This window comes from Dipodomys spectabilis, unplaced genomic scaffold (assembly GCF_019054845.1).
Source record: "Dipodomys spectabilis isolate Male_0828 unplaced genomic scaffold, ASM1905484v1 ptg000214l, whole genome shotgun sequence".
In the NCBI taxonomy this organism is placed as follows: domain Eukaryota; kingdom Metazoa; phylum Chordata; class Mammalia; order Rodentia; family Heteromyidae; genus Dipodomys; species Dipodomys spectabilis.
Window position 1 is genome coordinate 1,150,024 of NW_024870891.1, and position 6,624 is coordinate 1,156,647.

Sequence of the window (6,624 nt, forward strand, 5' to 3'; positions counted from 1 at the left end):
TTTTTTTTTTTTTTTTTTTTTGTCGGTCATGCAGGCTGAACTCTGGGCCCTGGCACTGTCCCTCACCTTTTTAGCTCAAGGCTAGTGCTCTACCACTTGAGCCACCGTGCAGCTTCTGGCTCTTTTCTGCTTATGTGGTCCCGAGGAATCGAGCCCAGGGCCTGATGCATGCAAGGCAAGCACTGAGCCAACCTTCCAGCCCCTCCATCAACATTTTATTAGAGAATTATTCAAGATTAGCTATATGTTGATTGATAGTGACTGATCATGAGAGAAAGTTGAGGGAAAACCATCTACACTTCAGTGAGGTTCTGATTTGTGCTTCACAAAATGTTATGAAAGCTCTACATGAGAAATCTAGCAGCTGCATGTCTAAAAAGTCCTTGGGTTGTTACATTTTCTGATATTGTCTCAATTCACATACTTCTCCTTGGAGTTCCGTACTATTTCAATGATGCTGTATTAGCTCCTCATTACAATTTTCAGACTGGTCTTTTTGATGAAATTTGTGCTTTTCAAAATTGCTCTCCAAATTCCTTCCACAAACTGCATACAAAATTTATCTGAAATAATTTGTATCTGTTTATAGTGCATATACATATAGAATGTAGTAAAAATTCTCATAGCAATTATACTGCACTAGCTTGTGGGCAGATTCTAATGTAAATAATATACTGTGTTCATGTAGAGTTTTTGAGTATCCAAAGTAATAAGCCTGTGGTTCTAAAGCCAATACCTTACTTATATTGAGTGACAAATACATCTTCATATAAGCAGAGAAGTTTTCCTTGTATCTTTTTAACATATATTTTTATTATAAATACTGTATAGATGGGTTACAGTTACGTAAGTAAGGTAATGAGTACATTTCTTATTGAGCATTGCTACCCCCTCCTTTGTTTTTCCCCTACCATCCCTTCCCTTCAAACCTCTCCACCTCCCCCCTTCACCCATCCTCTGGTAGAGTGTCTTGTATATTTCATTGTTACATAGGTCAACCAGTATCCTTATATCTTAAATGAAGAAATGCTGGCTTGATTTATGCTGATTCTACCTGTGTAGACACATCTAAAATCACTGGGCAAGTCCAAGAGCACATAAATGCCATCATTTTTTTGTCAGTTGGTATAATTGTGTTCTACACATTTATTGACAGGTTACAAATTATTCTCAAACTTTAAAACATTAAAAATACTTTCTTTTTTTTCTTGTTTTCTTGGCCAGGAAATCAGCAAGACCTCAGTCAGCATTTCTCACATAGGAATTTTCACATGGGTTAGTTAAATGTATATGTAGAGTCCAGTTTTCTGAGGACTCACTCATCTGCCTAGGAATTCATGCTGGTTGTTGGAAAAAGAGCTCAAGTAAGGATGCCATTTAAACCCTTATTACTTTACTCTTTACCAGGGTATTCTCCTGCTACTTTGGTTGTTGAGAGTGTCTACAAGAGTAAGCATTACCTGAGGAGCAGGGAGACACCATATGAATTATACTTACTGAGGTTTCCAAGTGACTTGCTATCACTTGTACTGCATTTTGTAAGTCAAATCTCTCTAAAACTACCTGTTTTAAGAGATAAGAGGAGTGGTAAATGAACTCTTAGGGACAAATACATCTTCAATATATATTGTTCCAAGTATTCCGTTTAAGTCATATTCAATAACTGGTGAAAATTGTGTTGGCTGAAATTATGTGTCTTTCTCCATGTCTGCATGTATACATGTGTATATGTATGTGTGTGAATAGAAACATACATGTGTACATCATAGGTTATATCATCATTTATTCCTTGCTAATAAATAAAGGAATTCCTAAAGTTTTAACAGAAACTGTGTAGTTAAAATCTTAACTCTTCACTCTGCTTCTTTACACAAAGACTTTGCAACTTCTCATTAATAAAGTTTTCATAAACTCTGAAATGTACATACTTAGTACTTAATGTCTGCTACCAAAAATCTTAAATACTTTACAGAAAAGTTTTAGACCTGCCAAACAGTCCTATTTTTGGCATATATAAGCAAAATCCCAAAATTAAGCATATTTAAAACATTAAAACTTAAGAGTTGCTGCAATGTTCATTTTGACAGGTGCCTTGTATAGAATAATTGAATTCTTCCTCCTACACATCTCTTGAACTACAAATATCAGGAATTATTTTGTTTTTGGCATGTCTATATTGATTTTATTCTTAAATGTGTGCTTATGTAAGAAATACATGATTCTAAAATTTCACAACTATTCTTTTGAACCTAATTTTTGTTGAATTGTCTAGTTTAATAAAATCAATAAAAATTATACTTTCTATATAATAAATGTACTGTGCTCAATTTAGCATCACATACACTAACATTGGAATGATAGGAATGATACAGAGAAGATTAGCATGCACCCTGCACAAGGATGACATGCAAATTCTTGGAGCGTTCCATATTTTTACAACAACAGCTGCTGAAAGGTATGTGGCAACAAAGGAACCATACTGCCTTCTTGGTGGGAGTGTAAACTTGTTCAACTACTTTGGAAAGCAGTATGGAGGTTCCTCAGAAGAATCCACATAAACCTTCCCTATGACACAGTAATCCCACTTTTGGGGATTTACTCAAATGATCATAAACAAGACCATACTGAAACTACCAACACAACGATAGTTATTGAAACATTATTTACGATAGCTAAGATATAGAACCAAACCAGATGCACCCATTAGATGAATGGATCAATTAAATGTGGTATATATACACAATGGAATTGTATGCCTCCATCAGAAAGAATGACATCTCCCAATTTGTTAGGAAATGGAAAAAAAAATATTGAGTGAAGTAAGCCAAGTCCAAAGAAACATAGGTCTCATGATTTCCCTTATTTTCAATAACGAATTTATGTCTGGGATAAGCAGAAAATTTCAAAAGATATGTGAATATAACCAGATCAGATGATGTTAAAGAAATTGAACCCCAAGATAGGGACACTAGTGGTTTTTTGTTTCTTGCTATTGTTTCTAACGTACTTATAATGTGCGATGTCATTTTTTTTTTTTTTTTTTTGGTTTCTCTGTATGTTTCTCCCAATGCTATAACCCCTGTTTTCTCTGTATTTGAAGTTGGTGCACTTACATCTTGTATGTATGCTTCTCTAATTTGGGGAGGGGAAGGGAAAAAATGCTCAAATAGGGATACAGGTTGACCTATTGTAACAATGAGATGCACAAGACACTATGTTGAAAAATGAACTTTACAATTTAGGCAGAGGAAGGAAGGGTAAGGGGAGTGTACTTGTGGAGGTGTGAGGGAAGGGATGATAGGGGAAATATAAAGGAGAAGGTAACAATGCTTGTTAGGAAACATACGAGTTTCCTTGTTCTTGTAAATGTGACCCCTCTGCACAGTATTATTACAAAAAAAACATACAAAATGTTCTGAGATGAAAGAGTTTATTTCCTCTATTTTACCCATATAATATCGTTAACAAAGAAATTAATGCAGAACACTGATATGAAGGTAATTTGAATAAATGTGTGTGTGTGTGTGTGTGTGTGTGTGTGTGTGTGTGCGTGGCAGCACGCAAGCGAACACACACGTGCATGCGAACACACGCCATGCATGTATATTGGTGTGCTCAGAGTTTAATATCGGGGCTTCAAGGTCTTGTTAGGCCTTTCCTGTCTAGATTGGTGAGCTACTATATAAGCTACACCTCAATTCCTGGCTCTTTGCTACTTCAGTAAACATTTTGAAAAATAATTTCATGAAGGTTTGTTTTTTTTTTTTTTTTTTTGGCGCTGATTGGTTCCCAAGTGTTATCCACAGATCTCAATCTCCTGAGCAAATATTCAGAGTAGATAGGATTATAGGTGTGACCAACCAGCACAAGGCTTTTAGAATAATTTTAAAAGTAAAAGAAAATTTATTTCATGGAGGCCTGTTTTATCATCTAATTTGAAAGACTTTTGGAGTGATTATATGCCAATTTAATTCGTTTGGAGATTAAAAGAGAGTAAGTGATGATATTTAAAAGTTTTAGTACTTTTTAAAAAAGAAACTGGAACTGTGGGACAGAAGAAATTTGGCTGTCTTCAGACCTCAATTTGTAAGCTCAGCTCTGTGCATGATAACCCAATGTCACCAACACAGTCTGTATTGAAGACAAAATGTGACAAAAAACAATCACTATGGGCAATATTTGCTAGGCTGTTATTTCCTGGACAATATGAATATTGAATTGAGAGTGTAAGAGAATGGAGAGATTTTACCCACATTCTTGGTATTGCTGAAAGACTTTTGGAAACTTTGATTCATTTCCTTCCTCACTGTGCGTGTCTTTGGGCCATGCACTTACTGTCTTTAACTACAATTTTTCCCAACACTACAATGGTAATAACATTAGCATTATAGCAAATGTTATCTTAAGAATTAAGAGAATAAAACTTGTGAAACACTTAACATAAACCTATGAATGAGCTTTGAGTTTAGCCAGCATTCTTTTTTAAGTACTAAATAGTATGTGATAAGTAGTACAGAAACCATTACATGTAGTGTGAGCAACCAGAAGTAATATCTATTGACCATGCTCTGCTTCCAAGGAAGCCAGGTGGATAACTTCTTATGCTGTAAATCAAACTAGTTATCTTATGTCGTGATAGTGCAAAAATATCAGAGACAGAACGATGAATGAAGGTTGTAGACTGAGGTGAAATCCATATGAAAATGTGCAAATCTGATAAAACATCAAAGTATCTAAGCAGTATGTTGTGTTTTACATCATTTACGTTACATCACAAAGATAAGGAAAACCTAGAAGAATAAATTGTCTTTTTGATATTCTATCATAGGTCCTTAGAAGGATGAACACTTTCCTCATCATCAGATGAGGGGAACTATATTTTTTGTTTGCTTTCTTCCATTTATTCTTCAATTTGAAATCTGAACTACATGAGACTGAAAGAAACCAAGTGAAATGAGTCATGCAGGCTTTGGTAAGAACAAAGTAAAATAAATAAAATATATATAGCCTTGTAAAAGGTCTAACTAAATTGAGTTATATAGTCTCAAGCGTTAACAGAAAATGATTTAAGCAATATCATGTTATTAAAAAATTAAAAATGTTAGGAGCTGCTTAATTTTTTTCCTTTCTACTACCTTGAATTAATTATTGATTTTCTATAGAGAGATTAAAGATGAGATTAACAAGAAACTTGATTAAAAATGAGCAAAATTTCTGAATAAACATGTTTTCCAAAAAGCCATGAAAATCGCCTGTGGATTTACAAATTTGTATTTAATACAACTTCTATGCTGGCTTAATGCTTTGTGAGGAGTTCATTAGAGAAATGTAATTCAAAATTACTATGATACTACTTCTTAACTGTTATAATTCTTATCAAAAATATCCAAGGAATCAGGTATGGTGGTAAAGACTGGTAATTCCAAGTGATTGGAGGTTGGAGTAAAAGTATTTGAGTCTAAGGCCAGTCTTGGATACTGCACACAGTAAAAACCTGCCCTTTAAACAAACTCAAAAGGTAATAATGTTGGCTGGCGACACTGTGGAGAAAAGGAAATTTTCTACACTCTTGGTCAAAATACAGGTTAGTGTTCTCGTTGTAGAAAGTAGTATGCACTTTTCTAAAGAAATCCAAAGTTGAAATAATCACACACAATCGTGTGATTATTTCTCTCTGGGTAACATAAACATATCTGTAGTTCATTGTTATTCACATTATTCACAACAACAGCCAAGATATAAATCGAAGTCCAGTGTTCACCTACAAACTAATAAAGCAACTGTGGTACATGCACAAATATATTTTTCTGTTGATCCCTAAGTAATTTTTTATTGTTTTCTTGTTTCTATGTGATTAACCTCCAAATTAGAAATCCAGATATATAATTTAATCAATACTATGTATTGAATACTACTCTCTGCATTCTTCACACTAAGATCACCAAATATGATGAGTCTGAAATAATTAGTCTCTTTTTGACCTATGTTAATATTCTTTACAATGTGAGTGAAATGTTTAAAAAGTAGTATTTGTTTTAGCTTAATTGCTCTGATGAGACAATAAATGATATTATCAAAGCTTAAAAATTATTTGGTTTAAAGTTTAGAATTCAGGAAATGGTTTTGACTACTTTGGTTACTGGAGCCTTCACTACAACCTCATGAGACAATTTATATTGATGAAGCAAAAATATGACATTAGACATTTATGAATAAAAAATCGTCATTCTGGATATGTAGAGCTACATATAAAACGCTTCTTAATACCTGAATATGGTAGTACATTTAATTGCAGGGTAAGTACTTGTTCTGAAAGGAGATAAAGTTGCACTTATTTGAAATGTAAACCTAAGTATTTATTTGAATAAAAGACAATGATTAAAATATCACTCATTCAAGAAACAAGACGCACAATTAGTTGTTTTTCATGCCAGTTATGTTCTGCAAACTTACTACAAATACTAGATTAGAAAACCTAATTCATTGCTTTGTAGGGAAATAATAATTCTGTTTCTTAAATCCCATGATAATAACTTTTCCTCAAACAATTGCTAAGTAACTGTTTTATATTTTTTGTCATGGAATCTTATTCGAAAAATTTTTATTCATCAAGTTAAATAATTG

The 6,624-nt window shown here is 33.5% G+C and overlaps 1 non-coding gene across 1 annotated transcript; it reads left to right on the forward strand.

Annotated features, from left to right (window-relative positions):
* The first annotated feature begins 2,328 nt into the window (after nucleotides 1–2,328).
* Nucleotides 2,329–2,435, forward strand: LOC122122653. Its single transcript, XR_006150191.1, has one exon. It is a non-coding gene; the product is annotated as a U6 spliceosomal RNA (small nuclear RNA).
* The last annotated feature ends 4,189 nt before the right edge of the window (nucleotides 2,436–6,624 follow it).